This window comes from Lissotriton helveticus, chromosome 8 (genome assembly GCF_964261635.1).
Source record: "Lissotriton helveticus chromosome 8, aLisHel1.1, whole genome shotgun sequence".
NCBI classification, from domain to species: Eukaryota; Metazoa; Chordata; class Amphibia; order Caudata; family Salamandridae; genus Lissotriton; species Lissotriton helveticus.
In genome coordinates, this window is record NC_136069.1 from 1,627,077,996 (window position 1) to 1,627,098,741 (window position 20,746).

Below are 20,746 nucleotides of genomic sequence, written 5' to 3' on the forward strand. Positions count from 1 at the left end.
GTGAATACTGAAAGTCTTAAAGTTAGGATTTCTCGCAGTTTAGGAGTAGTAAAGTTAGGACTCCTAACTTTAAGACTTTCGGTATTCACAGAAGGCATTTAGGAGTCCTAAATTTAGGACTCCTAACCTCTGTGAATACCGAAATGAGTAAGTGCCTTCTGTGAATACCAAAATGAGTAAGTGCCTTCTGTGAATACCATAACAGAAGTAAGTTGAGGATTTTGTCTTAAGTTAATTCTGTGCATCGGTCCCAGTGTTCTCTTGGAGCAGGTTGACTCATTTGTTCCGCAGCTCTCAATCAAAAAACAATGATGATCAATATTTGCACCCAAAATATTTTTGCAGGGAATGTCTCTGCAAGTGTAGCTGTAAATGGCATTGCTTTGTGCAGTATGAAACCCCAGATAAACTACGAAAATCCAGATAAACTATAAAAACTATGAAATCGGTGCTAATCTATACCTCCTATAATAATGCAAAGTAGCATAATTAAGTGGTATGTGGAATACTAGCTCCACATAGAAATAGGTAACACTAGTGAGATACAGCTGAGGTGTGTGACAGCTCATGGTTTTCGATGCATGTTACATGTAACAGTCATGAACTGTACACCAATTATGACATTTACCCTTTAATGGTCTTATGCATGAAGACAGTTATACTTTAGGGTAAACTCAAAAACAAAGTCACTGAATATCCTTTGACCCATGGAACAACACAAAAACAAATTTAGTGTCATGAGCATAGAGGTATGTTTTTGTTTGATGGTGTCACTAGTGCAAGATGACTTCTTCCGATGACTTTCTCCAATTTGTGTCTGTCCTCAAGTTCACCTCCCAACATCTACCAGAAACATTTCAATGTAGACACTCTAAGGTGGGATCCCTGATCATCTCAACTCTTTGAGTTCTTTGTGGACAAGAATGCTAAAAGCTTTCACGAAGCCCTCAGAATTGTGAGCTTATACTTCACTCATCCTCCTGTGCTGCAATGATCCTTTACCTCCTCACACAATTCAATTCAGCTGTACTTGTCAACTTGTCCACAAAACAAAAGTGTCCATTATCTTCCTTGCTACACATGCCTCATACAATTCCTTACCTCAATCATGGTATGCAATGCTACCTGATCAATGCTTCACCTTTCTCTGACAGTATTCATGACTTCAGGAAACACACTGATGTCACAACCATCTGCTGGGCACAAATTCTGCCCAACTGCACACCTAATTCCAATGTTCTATCCCTCAGTAAAATCCTGCAGAAGGAGGTGACAAAACAACTCCAAGTTGATGAGGAGCAGACACTCTATGAACATCATTCAGGATTCTGCTGCTTAAGGGGCTCAGACATTCTCTCCTTAAAGGAGAAGAGGAAACTGCCCTAATACTGAGCTGTGCCTGCCTCTGATACACAATCCTGCTTGAGAGGCTTGAACAGTGGGCAGACATTTCCAGGCCTCTACTATAATGGGTCCATTAATTCCTCACTAATCATAGCCAAAAGTCAGATCATTCATATTTTCAAATATACTTTGGGGTTTATTTACAAGCCCCTCGCGCCACCTGTCTGTCACTTTTTCCCATTTCAAAAGTAATGCACATGCAGCGCAAGGGCCTTATAAATAAGCCCCTTTATTTCTTGATCTGTTTCATGCATGCTCCTCTATATTTATGTTCACCTTTTGGCTTGGCTCCTCAAGCAGCATCATGTGACAGTGTACATGTCAGCAGAAAGCAAACAAACCCACTTTCAGTAACAGGCCAGAAAATCCAAGCAACATCACTTGGTGCCTGGTTATTTTGATAATAAAAATATTGTCTGGGATTACTTAAATGTTATTGATAAAAATAGCTCTCCACTGTCATATGTGCCGATAGACTAGATTCCATGGGTAGACTCACGATGCTTGAAGCTAAAATGTATTTATTTTGAAGGTCCCTTGCCTGAATTTGCCCCTTCTTGAATTGAAGTCAATTGGGGAAAAACATTCTCCCCATTGTTTTTTTTAATTCTCTGTGCGGATGGTTTTGTAAACAATGTTTAGGCACAACGTTTTTGTGAGACAAAATGTAGGCCATACTATTCTGTTACCATACTTTTGTACCTGGAATATGTATTCCAATGCCACGAGGCAAACTTGATGAGCAAGAATGGTTCAAGACTGATAACCCCGTAACCTGAGAAGTAAGCGCCATTCAATAAAATTAACAGACTCTCAAAACTTTCAACACTCCTTCCACTTTGCATAAAGTAAGGAACCTGGGGATTTTGTTTGATACCAACCTCTCGTATGCCCTTTCACCCCCACATCAACCACTTTGTATATTTCCTTTCAGCCCCATTGCCATAGTATTGGTCTGACAAAGGCCCTCATCCTGATGTATTCTGATTCGTATAATATCTACACCGGCCTTTCACAAATATATTGTCTAGCTCCAAAGACTTTAGCACCAGAGAACAACCCTTTACCCTCACCATCAGTGACCAGGAAACATTAAAGTTACCTTTATAGTATTACACTTGCTTAATGTTGATGAGAAGATCAAATTCAAGTTCTTGTGCATGATCAATGAAGTGTGCTGGTGCAGAGGCTTGATAGGCCAAAGGAAACTTGTGCCAGAAATGTCCATTTCCTAATGACCACCCATCAAATCACCCATTTATGAGTTAGGAGGATGAAAAATGAAGGGAGATGTTTGTGCATACAATGACCAAGTCCCATGCAATGGAATACTTTTAGCCAATAGTTTAGATCCAAAACCAACTAGAAGAGTTTCACAAAATGTTTGTAAGTCAGGCTTGCTTTTAACTAACCCATCACAGTACAAGGGCACGACTGAAGACTTTCAGACATGATCATTTACCAGACTCTCTCCAACCCCCTTCTATAATATGCACTTTTTCAAACCTTTTATCATATACTATGAAGTAAGTGAAAGGAGACATAGCACTTTTTGCAACTCCCTGATAAATAAACGTAATAATTATTTAAAATGTCTCTAACTAGTGTGGCCACACTAACCTAGATCAGCTATAACAAGAGGACTCCTTCTTTTCTAAATCTTGAAATTGGTGTAACAATCTAGGGTACTTTCCTGTTAGCAAAGTCAACTGATCTTGCTTTCAACATCCATCGGTGGCCTATTGCATTCTCAATGCCTGTTTTACCCTATTTCTTGCTGTGCACGGACACCTATGGTGGGTATAGTGGAATGCATTTGGTTAGGCTTTAAGAAACAACATTCCCAAGTGGCTGCCTAGCAGTCACTATGGAAGTAAAGGAAGAAAATGGGGCGAGAAATGGGCATGAGGGAGGAAGGAGCAGAAGGAGAAGGAAAGAGGGGGAGATACGATACCCCATCATTCACTCCAGTTCAGAATCCAGATTTCAACAGTGTAAAGAATTATTTCATCCAAACAAAATGCTTCTGGGGCATGACAAGCACAACAATAGGAAGGAAAGCCACTGAATTTGGAACATGGGGCAGAGATAGAAATACATGGTCACACCATCACCTTTTCTATTAACCACTATAAACCTTCGTGCGTAGCTCTTTCATATGAAAAAGCAAGCATGTTTGTAAATATAAAGAATAAAAATAAAACCTCTAGTGCAAATAAACACATCAAGAATCTGTTTTTTGTTGCAAACAGATATTAGAACATTGATATGTTGAGAGCTCCATTGATAGCAATGGAGTGCTTTGAGCTTCTAATGGCCGTTAGAAACTTGGAACTCCAGCATGTCCTTCACTGGTGTTGGTCTGAACAAAGGCCTCATGGATACCAAGGGCCTTTGTTTTATTTGTTAGGACATTCTGCTGTCTAGTGGTGGAATGTCCTGTTGGCTTTCTAGCCCTCAGTAGCTGGGCTATACCTGCATTAAAGTCCCACTTCCATGTTAAAGAACTTCGCTTTGGGCTCAGAACATTAACGCTAGAGCGGTCCTTTAATTACCTATATTGCCCGCTCCTGAGGGCTATAAGGCTACATTAGAAACAGTTCAATTTGAGTCTCTAAAAAAATAAAATAAAGCTGCAATAGCCTTGAATGTGTAGAAACATGCACACACATTCTGGCCTTACTCTAACTATCTAAGAAGTGTCAAAAATAAACATGTTCTCTCTGCTATAAAAATACAGCAGAAGTAACAAAAGCAATGTTACACTTTTGTTGCTGAACAGTTGCTTCAATTATGCTCTTTGACCTGACCTGCTTTTCACGTCAGCTGCTGGTTCTTTCAGCGGGCAATATGACATCAAAACCTGACTGGAATAACTCATAATCATCGAGTTTGGCGTCTTTTCTTTATAATTGGTGACCAGCTGCATTACTAGTTGCTGATAATTAATAAATTAGAGAATGGTCAATACACAGTGATTATAGAATCCCATATATTATATTGCTCTAGTCAGCAAATGACCAAGAAAAGTTGGCTATGGAAGGACTGATTTAGGCTACCTCCAAACATCTTATTGTAGACTTGAAAAGCTCTACTACACTGTAGGAAGATAGGTGTTCTTTTTTGGAAAGGGTACATGAAATTATAGGTAAAGTAATATCTGATTGAGCAAGCACCCAACCCAAACAGACTTCTAGAGGGCCACTGTAAGTCTGATGAGACCTACTGGGATTGCTGGCTAGTTCTATTTTATGATGCTTAGTATTTTCAATATTAGCAGAGCTGTGGTCCAATCCTTTGCCTTTTACAAAAAGGGTGCTTTATCGGACCCACAGAACTACTGTATGATAGCTCTACTAGGTGTGGTAGGTAAATATGTTGCCTCCCTTATCTTGAAAAACCTAACAGATTATGCCAGTGAGAAGGACCTTGCCCCATGATGCCAAGTAGGTTTCAGATGAGAAAGTAGAAGCTCTCTGCACTGTAATGTTGCAGTCTACAAGGCAGGCAAAACCAAGTGTAACCCAATTATATGCCGGATTTATTAAAATTAAAACTGCATTTGTCAGAATAGACCGAAAAGGCTTTCTGTATGTTTATATTTTATATTTCTGTAAGGCAGCAGAGTGCTGTTCAAGATCAAAGACAACCATAGATTCAACAAGAGAATTGAAGAGGTAGCAGGTTTATGGAATGCATTATGATGTAGTGTTCTTTAGAGACATGTGTCCTCAACTCTTTCCTAAATTGAAGCACTGTTAGGGCAAGCCTGATTGATACAGGAATGTTGTTCCAGGTCTTGAGTGCATAGATGAAAAAACCGTGCAACCTTGTTTTTTCTTTTTCACATTTTGTAGTCTGCAGTCTGATAGTATTATGGCTGGGGGTATGCTGAAAACCACCAGAAATGCTGACCGTCTCATAAGATAAGCTGGGGGGCTGATTGCGATAGATATGTGCATGATAGAGCTGGTTTTTAAGATGGTGCAGGTAGGCAGGGGAGCCAATGCAGTTCCCAATTGATGGGGTAGTGTGATCATATTTCGTTAGGCAATGGGTGTTTAGCATGCCCTTAAGAGGTGCCAATGTGTAGTATGCATGGCAATGAAGGAGGGTATTAATACCATCCAGATGCAAGAGTACAAGGGTTTGAACAGTACCTCTAAAGACACTACCTGAAAGACACTGTTTCACTTTCTTTAGAAGAATAAGCAGCTAACAGGCCATTTTTTAATTGGCAATGTGTACTTTAAGTATGACGTTGGTGTTCTAGGTAAATCCAAGAAGCTTGGTATGTGGCAACATTTGAGATTCCATGCCATCAAGGTGCATGTCATTGAGCTAGGTACTTTTTCTTGTTTGCTGCTCCTGGCAAATAACAAGAATTTTGTGGTGATTGGTTTGGGGTTGGCTTCAAGTAGGCACTGGACATCCTGGCCTGGATGATGTGCATGCAGTTTCTAAGGCATTAGATGTCTGAAGTGAAGGAGCACTTCAAGAACAGTCATATCACATTGGCATATTGGATGAATTGTGATACTGTTATCTGTAAGCAGACCAAAAAACGTGGTGGATGAAATGCTTAAATTAATGTCAGCCACTGGTAGTTATTCAGAGCTGCATCCCAATCTGTCATTATATTGCACACCGAGCCACCTCAGTTTGGACCCAGCTGTATGAAAACCAGTCTTGACCCTGCTACAATCTGAACAGTGTGGCTCGAACTGCCAGGCCAGGTCATCCCTGAACCAGAACACAAGTAACCCGGGGCTGGTTTTACATGAATTATGGGCTTATCAACTAGGTACAGCTTGATTCCAGTGACACAGTGTGCATGGGACCCACATCTTAGCATTCCCGTCCCACTCAGGGTGACACATTAAAGTATACAAAAACCTGTTGAATAAAATGCTTGAATTAACCTCAGCCACTGGTATTTAAGGTCCCATCCTGAACCATCATTACTTTGCACACCATGTCATCTCAGTTTGGACCCAGCGCTATGCAAATAAATCTTGAACCTGCTCCAATTGGAACAGTCCAGCCCAAACTGCCAAGCCAGGTCCTCCCTGAACTGGACCACAAGCAACCAAGGACTGGCTTTGCGCTAGTTACAAGAAAGTGTTGGATGGAATGCTTGAATTAACCCCAGTGACTGGAAATTGCTTGGGCTGCATCCCAATCCATTTAAATCTTCAGGGAAGAATTAAACCAAATCTAGCATTAATAGTGCCTAACTGGGCAAAGTTCCAGGAAATGCTCCTTTCTATCTGGTGTACCTTCAGCCACACCCTGACAACTCAGGTCGATTCAGTTTCCTCCACCAGCTTCTTCAGTACAATAGAATGCATTTTTAACACTCACAGCTACCAAACAAGGTGTCCCAGTGCTAGCGAGAAGAATTCCCACATTGTCTAAGGGCAGAAGCAAACTTATGAGATGCTTATTACAGAGTCAAGGAGAAGCTTTTAGTGTTTTTTCCTGAAAACCATTTCAGATGGACAGCTTCTCAAGTCCAGAGATAAAGCATTGTACAGTTTGGCACTAAGGAATGCAAAAGAACAGCCCCCTCTTCTGGATTTAATAATGTGAGGGGTTTGAAACAATTTAGGGGTATTGGACCGCAAAGATGCACCTGGGCGGACAACTTGAACCGGTACCTACGCTAGAGGGGTCCCCTAGAGTTAAAAATTCCAAAAGAAAAAGTAAGAACCTTAAACTGAATCCTTCTGTTGATAAGTAGCCAATGAAGCTGAAGCAAGTGACTTGATGTCCAGTTTGGAAGTGACCAACGCATGTACAATCATTTGTTGATGGTCTATTGGAATAAAATGTAGAATACGCCTCAAGGATCTCAGGATCAGAAAACAGGAACTAGACAATGTTTTTATCTGAGATTCAACGGAAAGCTCAGCATCGAATTTGACCCCCAAGTTCCTTACCACAGGGTAAGGACGGGTAGAATTCCCATATCTGAGGGCCACCAAAGGTTAGGGCGGGGAAATATTTGGTACCCAAAAAAATAATCTGAGTTCAACTAAAAAAAATTGGTAATAATCCAACCAAGGACAAGATCTAATGAAACTCAATGATGGGGAAACATTTCCATGAAAGACTAACGTCAGTTGTGTATCATTTCCATAAGAAACTACTCAAGAATATTGGCTAAAGGTGACATATACACATCAAAAAGGGTAGGGCTGAGAAGTGAACGCTGTGGAATACAGAAAAGGGGGTGGTGACGAGGCTGAAATGCCAGAAACCGGTCCCCGGTAGCTTGTATCCTTTCTGGTGAAGAATTGGCTTGGTAGTTTGGTCTGCCCTGTTCCCATGATGCACTGGGCCAGGGACAGACTAATTTGCATATAGCCAGGTTCTGAGCTGGGATGGGGCAGTGAGCTAAATAACGGTGATGGATCAAGCCCTGATCTTTGGACTGGGTAAGAGTGGTCTGCTTAATTCAGACACTCTGTTCATCACCACCCCCTTTTCTGAATTATTTTTGGCCACTATAGGTGTGGCAGGGTATACTCAGACATGAGTCCCTTGCTCACTGCTCCATCAGGATTCAAGCAAGCCGGGCCGGCGAGGCTGAAATGCCAGAAACCGGTCCCCGGTAGCTTGTATCCTTTCTGGTGAAGAATTGGCTTGGTAGTTTGGTCTGCCCTGTTCCCATGATGCACTGGGCCAGGGACAGACTAATTTGCATATAGCCAGGTTCTGAGCTGGGATGGGGCAGTGAGCTAAATAACGGTGATGGATCAAGCCCTGATCTTTGGACTGGGTAAGAGTGGTCTGCTTAATTCAGACACTCTGTTTCGCACCACCCCCTTTTCTGAAATTTTTTTGGCCACTATAGGTGTGGCAGGGTATACTCAGACATGAGTCCCTTGCTCACTGCTCCATCAGGATTCAAGCAAGCCGGGCCGACGAGGCTGAAATGCCAGAAACCGGTCCCCGGTAGCTTGTATCCTTTCTGGTGAAGAATTGGCTTGGTAGTTTGGTCTGCCCTGTTCCCATGATGCACTGGGCCAGGGACAGACTAATTTGCATATAGCCAGGTTCTGAGCTGGGATGGGGCAGTGAGCTAAATAACGGTGATGGATCAAGCCCTGATCTTTGGACTGGGTAAGAGTGGTCTGCTTAATTCAGTCACTCTGTTCATCACCACCCCCTTTTCTGAATTGTTTTTGGCCACTATAGGTGTGGCAGGGTATACTCAGACATGAGTCCCTTGCTCACTGCTCCATCAGGATTCAAGCAAGCCGGGCCGACGAGGCTGAAATGCCAGAAACCGGTCCCCGGTAGCTTGTATCCTTTCTGGTGAAGAATTGGCTTGGTAGTTTGGTCTGCCCTGTTCCCATGATGCACTGGGCCAGGGACAGACTAATTTGCAAATAGCCAGGTTCTGAGCTGGGATGGGGCAGTGATCTAAATAACGGTGATGGATCAAGCCCTGATCTTTGGACTGGGTAAGAGTGGTCTGCTTAATTCAGACACTCTGTTCATCACCACCCCCTTTTCTGAATTGTTTTTGGCCACTATAGGTGTGGCAGGGTATACTCAGACATGAGTCCCTTGCTCACTGCTCCATCAGGATTCAAGCAAGCCGGGCCGACGAGGCTGAAATGCCAGAAACCGGTCCCCGGTAGCTTGTATCCTTTCTGGTGAAGAATTGGCTTGGTAGTTTGTTCTGCCCTGTTCCCATGATGCACTGGGCCAGGGACAGACTAATTTGCATATAGCCAGGTTCTGAGGTGGGATGGGGCAGTGAGCTAAATAACGGTGATGGATCAAGCCCTGATCTTTGGACTGGGTAAGAGTGGTCTGCTTAATTCAGACACTCTGTTCATCACCACCCCCTTTTCTGAATTGTTTTTGGCCACTATAGGTGTGGCAGGGTATACTCAGACATGAGTCCCTTGCTCACTGCTCCATCAGGATTCAAGCAAGCCGGGCCGACGAGGCTGAAATGCCAGAAACCGGTCCCCGGTAGCTTGTATCCTTTCTGGTGAAGAATTGGCTTGGTAGTTTGATCTGCCCTGTTCCCATGATGCACTGGGCCAGGGACAGACTAATTTGCATATAGCCAGGTTCTGAGCTGGGATGGGGCAGTGAGCTAAATAACGGTGATAGATCAAGCCCTGATCTTTGGACTGGGTAAGAGTGGTCTGCTTAATTCAGACACTCTGTTCATCACCACCCCCTTTTCTGAATCGCTGTGGAATACAGCACTCCAAAGGCTCTGCCACAGAAGTAAAGGGTGGATGAAAGATAGTCTTCTTGCCGTTGCGCTGATAAAGGATTTAAACCATGACAAGGAGAGATCAGTTATGCCCATGCATTCCAGTCTCTCAAGTAAAATAGCATGTGGGAACATATAAAATGCTGCAGAAAGTTCGTAAAGCATTAACATAACTGGATAATTGCGGCCAAGATTGTTGTTGGTAGGCTTGGTGACCTCCAAAAATGCGGTCTCAGTGCTATAACCATGAGGGAATCCTGATTGCGAGTCATGAAGCAAATAGTTTTCCTCCCAAAAAAAAAGAGCAATCTGTCTATTGACATTTTCTTCACCAACTTTGCCATAGTTGGCAGAAGTGATGTGGGCCTAGAATTGCTTAAAATCTTAAGGTTAGCAGAAGGCTCTTAAGTAGGGGAGGTAAAAGGGCCTGCTTCCAACCAGGGGGGGGGGCCTTGCCTCCGCAAGAGATTCCTGCTGCAGGATGTTCACCAAGGGATTATTCACTGATACTGATATTTTAAGAATAGATGGGGGGCACAGGTAAAGTGTGGATCCTGACTTACATTAGCAAGGTCATTGGCTGATGCTTCAAAAGATATAGGAGAGAAACAAGATAGAATTGGTGCAGAAGGAGAGGGAGGAAAGCCAAAGGAGGCTGTAAAAAAACTGACGAAAATGATCATAAATATGGTAATAAACAACTATAAGTCCCTCGCACCAGCGTCATATTTGAGCGAAACATAATCAATAAACGTAAAAAAGCAATTAATGCATTACACTTTGGGAAACTACCATCTTTGGCAGACCAGCCAGCCTGGGTGCATACAGACCCTAAATCATGTCGGCTGTGCAATTTCTACAAAGAAGATTTCATTCACGAAATTTGCACATGCAAGAAACTGTATAATAAACGAGTTATCCTCCTAAAATCAAGCTTTAATGAAAGGCATCAGGTCCTGTAGAGCTGCAATAATGGCGTGCCTAAACCCTTCAGATCCACCACTGAATAATAGACTGATCAAATTCCTCAAAGCATTTACAAAGCTTTGTTAAAAGGGTCGTTAACTTGGCAAAGGAAAAAAAGGACAAACCCACTGCACTGAATTTTAACAATGAATTTTAGAAGTATTAGGAAGAGATTAAATGAATGTATTGTTTAATTCTTTTTTTAACTTGTTTTGTATAACACTGGTCTCTTTCTTTTTTTTCTATTTTCTTGTTTTAAATTGTTATGGTTTTAATTAACTAAGCAATAAACATTTACTTGATGATAAATAGACTGAAATTTATTATGAAAAAAATCAGAAAGGTCTGCACAAAGTTTTATTGATGGAGTAAGCATATTTCTAGTCGCCAAATGAGAAAGAAAGGCACTAACCACTGTAAACAATTCTTTGGGAGAGTCATCTTCCTCAGCAATTCACAGGGCAATAAAAGCTTTACGGGCCATTTCTTGAAGGCATCCTGGTAGGTTGCATTGGTTTCATAATCATAACTAGTTCTCTAGTGCCTCTAAAGCCTCTGGCAGCTAGATTTATGATGTTTTAGTGCATTGGAGAACCAGGGTGCTGAAGGTTTGAGTCTATTAGCAGAGTACATTTTCTTAGGTACAATAATGACAATGGCCTTCTGAACCCACTCATTGCTCTAACACTGCAGTCTGATCAATAGTGACAGATTCTAAGGCATAAGCCAGAGGCAAGTCATTAACTTTGTGCCAAGGTCTGGACACCTTTTTGATTGTACAGGGCAGAGCACATGAGGTGGGTGTTAAAATCTCAAAAGAAATTAAAACATGATCAGACCATATGAGAAGAACTAACAGAAGTATTTTGACCAGAAGAGGATGAGCCAAATTGAGATCAAGGGTATGATCTGCTAAATGGGAGGATTCTTTACCAAGATGTTCCAAGTTAAAGCCTTCCAAGTACCCAGAAATTGTTGTACCAATTTATTGTTGATGTCATCTATATGAAGATTAAAATCTACTAGAACAATAAAATTTGCATGGAGTGAGTAAAGTTGGCCTAGCGTCTCAGAAAGAGATTGTAATGTTTTTAGTTTTTTTTCCAAACAAGAGATTGTAATGATGTAGCTGATTTACGCCAGTAGTGGGAGTGTAGATAAGCACACCAGAGGTAGAAAAGGTGGTGCAAAGAGTAATGGTAAACACAATTCCCTCCATATTGTCATTGTTGATATGTTTAGAGACAGAACCCAGTCAGCTCTATCACCTACTCCTGCTTCTTCATACTCCACATGCTTTGTAAGATATTCAAATGGGTACCCCAAAGCTTAAGACTCACCATCATCTAAGTCCTCATTTCCAGCCAACTGGACTGTGGCAATGCTCTCTACATAGGGAGTGCAGCTCACCTCCTTGGATACTACAGACGATACAGAACGCTGCAGCCAGACTCACCCTGGATTGCCATAGAAAAACCCAAACCACCTCAGGAAACTCCACTAGCTCCAGGTACAAAAAAAGCTGCCATTTCAAGCTACTAACCCATGAATACAAGGCCCAGCACAACTGCGGACCCTCCTATTGGAACCATGTCCCACCAGACACCTTTGCTTATCTCTGTCTAACCCTCATCGTCTGCATCTGACATAGCAGATGCGGAGGTCGCTTCTTCTCTTAGCTAGTAGAAAAGACACAGATATCCTTTCATTTCCAGACCTCCGCACCTCTTCCGGAGTTCTGAAAATCCCTGAAGACTTGGCAATTCAGATACTCAACTGGACCCTGCCAATGATGGATACCCTCACGGATGACAAACTGCGCTCTACAAATCTACTGATTGATTGATTGACTGTAACCAGATAGTCAACCATATTTTAGATAGGAATTCTACTGTTTAATATAGCCCCAACAAAATACATACATCTTTTGGTTCTATGATTTCTCAAACATTTCTAGTTGACACTTGATATTTGTGCAATCCTAATTTGAGGGAATACACTTTCTACTCTCTGACACATCACATGCAATCTAGAATTGATTATCTCTTTATGATTAAATCCCTTGCACAAAATGTGATTAATGCGGAAATAGGTGTTTTTGCATATTTCCGATCATGCCCCCATTCTAATTGACATAGATTTGATTCCTGCTCAATCACATCCTATACAATAGAGATTTAATACCTCACTGCTTTTAGCTATCTCATTTGTGACCAAATTCAAAGAATAGTATTATTGACTTCTCCACACATAGGTGCCCATTAGGATGGCGGGCGGATTGCCCCCGCCAGGCTGGCGGTAGCCATCGCCGGCCTGGCGGGGGCAATCCGCCCGCCATCCTCACCTAAATGACCCCCTGCCATATTAGTATGGCGGGGGGACCGCGGGGGCGGAAAGACCGTCCGCCGCTTTTCGACCGGGGCGGAAAAGGTCTAATATGGTGGCGGTGTCTAATAGACACCGACAGTCATATTACCATGGGCTTGTCTAGATGCCTTTCCGTGGCGGCATCGCAAGGCATGCGATCTTCACTTTGGGGGTCCCCTGCGGGCCCCCAGAGTGAAGGAGAGGTGGGGGGTGCACACGGGGGTACCTGTGGTACCCCCCCTGCATTTGCATAAACAATGCGTCAGGCACCGCGCGGTGTCTGCCGCTTTGTTTATGCAAATGCATACGTGCATTTTTAGCATTGTGGCGGGCGGTGCCTAGAGCACCGCCCACCACAATGCTGAAAATGCAGGATGCGCCCACCACAGTGGCGGGCGCATCCTAATACCCCCCACGGGACCCCCGCCCTTATGGCGGGTGGTCCCAATAACCGATAGGATGGCGGGCGGACTTAGTCCGTCCGCCTTCCTAATGACCCCCTTAGTATGTCTTCTGACACCTCTTTACAAATTATATGGAAGCATCAGCAAGATGTGAAATGTAAAAAACGACAATTCAATAAAGAAGTTGCTCTCTGATTACAACAAATTTAACCATGTCTTTATGTAATGCCTATATTACCAGTATGACTCCCAAGCTTTATTACAGTACTCAGTTAAGGCTAAATGACATTTCAAATAAGATTTTCACCGAGCAGGGTTCCTCCTTTCTTTTACGCCAAAATTCTAGGTATTATGGTGGCCAAAATAAAATGAACAGCTAATTATTTAACTGCATGTAAAGAAATTAGCAATATTTAATGTATTAGGACCTTGGATGTCCATCTTGTTTCCAGAAAGACAGATATTTTTACAGAATTTGAGACTTTTTATCAACATTTATACCCCTCTGAACAGACCACATACAAATCTGCAATCAGTGACTATTTGTCTTCAATTTCTTACCCACATTTAGATAATGTTAACTTTTCCCAATGGAAGCGGATATATCACCTAGAGAAACTGTATTCACTGCTAAACATATAAAATAAGGTAAGGTACCTGGTCCTGATGGCTTTTTACCATTGAATTTTATGCCTGTTTTGCTACCTTTCTCTAGCCTGAACTCTTTATACCAGATCACTGTTATGACAAATCTAAATCAGCCTATATTTCATTTCAAGATGCAATTATTTATTTATTCCTTAAAAACAACAGAGATGTACAATTATGTAAAATGTATTGCCCTATCTTATTGGTTATTAATAATTATAACATGCTGCCCAAAATTTTAACACTTCGACTTGAGAATATACTTTCTAACTTAAATTACTTAGAATGAGCTGGTTTTATCAAAGGCCATTTCTCCTCAAACAATACAAGATGTATCTTTATTGTTATTAGCAAAGCATTCAAATTATGGCATGAATTAGCTACTACTGCATTTGATGCCGAGAAAGCATTTGGTCACATTGAAGGCAACTCATTTCTAAATCTTTAAATGGTTTGGTTTTATATCATAAATATTACAATTAATATTGTTATTGTATTTATCGCCTAGAGCATCTATCTTTGTAAATGGAGCAGTATGAGACTGGGTTATCCCCTAAACCCTCTTATATTTATCCTTACTTTGGAACCCTTTCTCTCTGGAATTTGATCAAACAAAAATATTATGGGAATTTCCTTTAATAATTCCAAATTGAAATTATCCCTTTATGCAGAGGACATCCTCTTATAATGCTCTGATGTGACCTTTACCTTTCACTAAAAGGTCCGGCTCTCTCCCCAACATTTTGTTTAAAAACTACATTCTGCTAAATCTGAGATATTACATCTTCTAAAATTTTGCAATACATATTTCTTTAAAACTTTAGGTTTTACACGGACTCCTAACAAAATTAAATATCTAAGACTCTGGTTCAAAAATACTATCAAGGCTACAATTACCTTTAATTGTGATGATGCTACCTATAAGACATAGAAGTTATTTGCTAAATGGAGTCTATGAATATTATTGGAGTGGGTAGTCTTAGTACGATTAGGACGATGCTGATACTGTTCTTCTGTTAGGCTCTCTATGGCATAATAGGAGATCCAAAATAGTTTCTTCTTATCTCAGAATAAAGAATAATGATGGAGGGGTTCATTTCCCACATATTCAGAAACACCACACAACTTTCTACCTTGGACCAAGCTCTCTTTGGCTAACATTTGACAAGGATCTACCCCAACCTTTATTTTTTTTCTTTAGACCAATCCTTTAGCAAACACCAAGTTTTTACCCTTTACAGCAAAAACACCTACATTTCCCTTACTTGTTCTTTCATACATATATAATCTTTTAAGCCCTTTTTTCTAACCTAATTAAAGGGAGAAATTACATTTTCCCTTTCCCTTTTCTCTATTTGGTATACTAAACATATTACAAACATATTATATTCAAACATAGAATTATTTATTGGAAATCCTTGATGTCTAAAGTAATCAGATGGACTATTTCGTTTTATCAGATAACAAAGTCACATCTTTTTCTGAAGCCCAGTCACATTGTGGTTTCCTTAACTCTTTTTCCGAAAAATATAATGCAATAGCAGATAAGCTTACTTCCTTCCACCATTCGACAAAAATCTAGAGGTAGTGCTTCCCCAATTTTGGACATTTTGCCTCATAAGGCTCCATTAATATATCTTTTAATCCCCTTTAACATTTCTAACATTTCTTTTAAAGGTTGGTGGAATGCAGTTTGTTTTCATCATAGATTGGACAGGGCTTTTGTAAACCCTCTGTCAATAGCTGTCAAACAAGAACAAAAGTGGTTACCTTTAGCTACTTTGATTACGAATTTTAGTCCCAGGATTAAGCCCATTGATTTAACCACTGACATAGTTACAAAACTGGCTAAAACATTTGGCTTCAAATTATTCCTATATTTCTTGTATGAAACTATTTTATTTTATCAAAATTGCTTGCAATGTCTTTTTGTAATATTTTCAGATGTTTGCTATTATATAGTAAGAAGTTATTTGTTACTTATCTTTATACATGCTAAATCATTATATATATTTCTTTTCCCCTGCCCTTTTTTCTAAATTCCCCCACTTTTATTTCACATGCTTTATTGAATTGTTTTCCTTGATTAGAATACATAGTATTCTTATGTATCTAATTTCTTGTTATGCCTTTTACTTTTTTATATGTCTACTATTTAACATATCACTTTTATTGTTTAAACTTTGTTCTAATTTATACTTGGTGTGATACTTAAATTTCAGATCAACCCTTTAATAAAGCATACTTAACTAAAAACAAAATGTTGCTGGCTCACATATGTGGTATGTAAACATTGTGCTGGTTAGGTATTCTTATATAAATGCTATTTCTTTTATTAACCAGTCAATACAGTATCTGTTCATTTATGAATTCATTCAAAGAAGCGCACTCATTTCCCTCCCTCCATTATATACAGTACTTTAGATTACTAGTAGATTCTGCTGTTTTAGTAGCTAATTTGTGTCTAGGTGGGGTTCAGCTCTTTTGTGCCACTACTCTTTTCATTGGATTTCACACTAATGAAAGATTCTCAGATGAAAATGGAACCCTTGTGACAGCTCAACAAAGGTCAGAACTATACAATTCAATTCAAATAATCTTTATTTCGATCATTACAGATCCTAAAAGATATACACAAAATCACACCATAAAATTTATAAAAAAGATTCGGCATTGAAAATTTAAAAGTTCATAATTACAGTCTAAAAAGGCATGTACATATTAGATTGGGATTAAGAATTAGTAGACCGTGCCTCATTGGAGTCCTTTATGATTCTTGTGCGAACTCTCCACATTGCCGCCAAATATTTCGCCATTACAAACACCGTTGGTGCTGTTGTGTCTGTTTTAAGCACTCTGTAAGCTGGGGCATAAGATTCCTTAAATAGGGGACCAGCCAGTAGCTCCTGATCTTGCTATATGCTCTGCAAAACAGGACCACAAGAAGGTCACTTTCCAGTTTGTAGTTGCATGCTGTACAGTTGGCCAACTCCAAGTTACCATCCCAAGATTTAGTAAAAGACCTCAGCGGAAGCGAGCCGTATCTCCATTGCAGAAAAATCTTTCTTACATACACGGGGGACATGGCATCCAAGACATACTCAGGGCTATAGGAGTCTTTCGCTTGGATAAATATGTCCGTTAAGGAGCCTTCCCGAGTTAAGCTCAGAGATCTCTGAAACTTAAAGCTATAAAACTGTCTGGAAAGTTCTTTCCTCGGAAGCCTAGTGGACATCACTTCCGGGTTACACCATAGTTCAGGGGCTCCAAGGGTCGTACACATGTCCCTAATGTATTTCAGCCAAGGGATTTGGACACATTTATTGACCTAAGTAGCTCCTGTAATTCGCTTCTGTAGTGGCCCAGGTCCTGACTGCTCCACAGACGACTCCAGTATGTCAAGGGTTTGAGGCCCAATTCTTCGGTGATAGGACGAAGTGCCAAGTCCATTCTTAAGGGAAGAAGAGGGCTACTCGGTGGGAGGGCCGCTAATTGTCTAATAAAGTTATTTTCTGCGACCTGTATAGTCTGGAGCGGTGTATGTCCCCATAACTCGGCCCCATAGGTAATACCTCCTCGAGCTTGTGCTTTGTAGATATGTATTGCAGGAGTCAGAGGGCGCAAATAGGATTTATTGGCAATTCTCATAATAGCACCAGCCCTCTGAATTAGTTTAGTGGTTGCCTTTGTTTTGTGTGGTAGCCAAGTTAAATTCTGGTTCAGGGTTATACCCAGGTACTCAATTACAGAAACTCTTTCTAGGGATACGGATCCCAGGCGGGGATTTGGGCAACTTTTGTTTTTTTTGCTAAGAATCATAAATTTGGTCTTGGAGGGGTTTATTTCTAGTCCCCTTTCAATACAAAACTCCAAGAACCCATTCAAAACCCTCTGTAGCCCCATTGGTGTTTTTGACAACAGCAGGGTGTCGTCCGCGAACATAATCGCAGGCACCCTGCTGTTGTTTAATTGTGGTGTGTCAACATTAGGGATCCTGCTTAGATGCTCTATTACCCCGTTCGTAAATAGACAGAAGAGGGTCGGGGCCAGCACACATCCCTGCCTTACTCCTCGTTGGACAGGGAACCTATCTGTCAGCCGACCGCCCTTTCCATATCTTACACGGGCGTAATTGTCTGTATGTAGCCTAATTAGAATCTGGAGTATTTCCCCGGGTACGCCCATGTCCGCCAACACCGCCCACAACTTGGCCCGGGGGACCAAGTCGAAGGCGGCGCGGAGGTCCACAAAGACCGCATACAGTGATCCACCTTCTAAATGCGTCGTCTTCCAATACAGGATGTTTAATCTAAGTATTTGATCGACTGTTGAGACTCCCCTTCTAAAACCCGCCTGAAGAGGGCTTAAAATATCGGTCTCCTCCATCCAGCTTTGAAGCCTGTCCAGGATTAATCTACCAAACAGCTTTTGGGTTATATCAATGAGGCTGATTGGGCGATAGTTGGCTGGGAGAAGAGGCAACCCTTTTTTAAATATCGGGACCACCTCCGCTCCCAGCCAACTATCCGGTATTTTCATCCCCCCCAGCACTGCATTGAACAACACCATCAGGTAGGGTGCCCAAATCCCAGGTTCCTGTTTGAAGAGGTCACCCGGCTCCCCATCCAGGCCCGGGGCTTTTCAAGAGGAAAGCCCTGCTATTGCCACCCTGATGTCTTTGATGGTAAAAGGGGCAGAGGTATATGTGTTGTAGGTGATTGTTGTTACTAACTCCTCATTTTCAGCGGAATATAGCTGCTGGAAGTGATCCTGCCAAACATTTGCCGCAATGTTTGGTTCAATAGCCGAGGGAAGATCCCCACTACCATGATTGATTATTCTCCAGAATCTACGGGAATCCCTTTCAGCTAGTGACTCCGATAGATTCTCCCAGTGCCGTACGTCCCACTCTATTTTAGCGTTAGCTATAAGTGATTTGTAAGCACTCCTTTTGGAGCGGATCTCCTCCCTGGAGCCTCCTTCTTTTATGGTAGAAAGAAGGTCTCGCTTTGCCAATCTACAAATACTATTATACCAGGTATTTTTGGTTGAACCCTGTATTCTTGGTTGCCCAGCGCTGAAGAGATAATCTTGAAGCTTCTTAGTTAGGTGTAGGTGTAAGTGAGCTAGATTCTCACTAGCATCTTTTATGGAGTCAAAGCTCCCTAGGTCAAAATCCTTCTCAAGTAAAGGAATAATCCCTGCATAAAGGGCGGATAGCTTCTCTCCACTGGATGCGAGCCTTTCCCATCTTATCCGCCTCCTGTTATTCTCCAAGAGGTGTCCTCCTATCGATTCCTGGGCACATAACTGCATCTCCCCCGGAGAAGGGATGGCGTAGTCTAACTCCAAGGCGTTGGGGTCACTGTCGTACCTATCCATTATTTTAAAATCCACTACCCTTTTCCATGCCTGCATTTGTACCATGAAGTAATCTAATCTAGATTGCCTCCCTACTTTATTAAATGTACATTTGGATGGGATGTCAGACCTAGTGCGGCCGTTACATTCTCTCAAACCAAAGGTGAGGTTTAAGGTGTTTATTTGGACGGCCAAAGGTGTCCAAGCTCTGGGAGGGGGTGCTTCAGTCTGAGGGACCTGCCAACTTGAATCCTCCTCTAGGGAGGGTCCATCAAGTAGACCATGTAGTGGCTCAAAATGTGAATTGAAGTCCCCCCCTATTAGGTAAGACATATCCCCAGGGATGGATTCTAGGATGGACGACAGTGTTTCTATTGTTTTAGAAATAGCCGTTATTGGAACTGGCCTAGAATAGATGTTTATAACTAATAATTTAAAGAAACCTGGCCATTCAAGTAGAACTGCCAGTATGTCTTCTGAGTCTACTGAATATCTTGAGGCTACACATCCTAAATCCGAAGCAACCCAGGTTGCTAGGCCCCCAGATGGACGACCTCTTCCCCCCCCATAAAGCGGGGATTGAGAAGGTCTGAAATCCCATAGAAGCCGTCTCATCCCGTGTCCAGGTCTCTTGGAAGAGACAAACGCCTTTTGAGTGAATTAACTCAGCCCATGCATCCGAGTCTATTTTGTTAATGAGGCCAGCTACATTCCACGAAAGTAGTTTTAAAATTTGAGAGGCGTGCTGTGTACCAATTTGGCTGATTCTTAGGCTGGTAAAGTCTGGACGTAGGGCACTATCTATTTGCCCTTCATCCAACAGTGGGGCTTCTAAGATAATTTCCCCTTTATTTAAGACAGAGGGTTGATCTGGGGCCCCATTGGTGGTTTTCTCCTCTCTAAAGTTGAGGGAGACATTGTTACCCTGGACAAGCCCTGGCAGAGTCTCATTTGCCCCTGCCACAGAAGCCAGCTGTCGGTCCACCATTTCTAGACAGTCATAACGATTTGACAGAGGTAGAAATGGTGGTGGCTGATGAAATCTTGGGGGCCATGGCTCCTCTCTGTCAAATGCACCCCTTCCCATCCGCCCCCTCTGTGCGATCTCCCATCCCTGGAAGTCGCTGTATGAAGACGGATGGATAGGGGGCATTCGTGGTTGATTAAGGGGGGTTCTCCTCCTTCCCTGGTTGCCCTCCCAATTTCCTAGTGAGTCCTGATGATATCCTCTCCTCTGTGCATTATTTACATAATCGTTAGCTGGGTAAAAAAACGAAAGAGGGACTGGGTAAATGGTACCTCCTTCGTCCTCCAGGGAAGGACTGCAGATGAATGAGACTGTTCCTGGTTC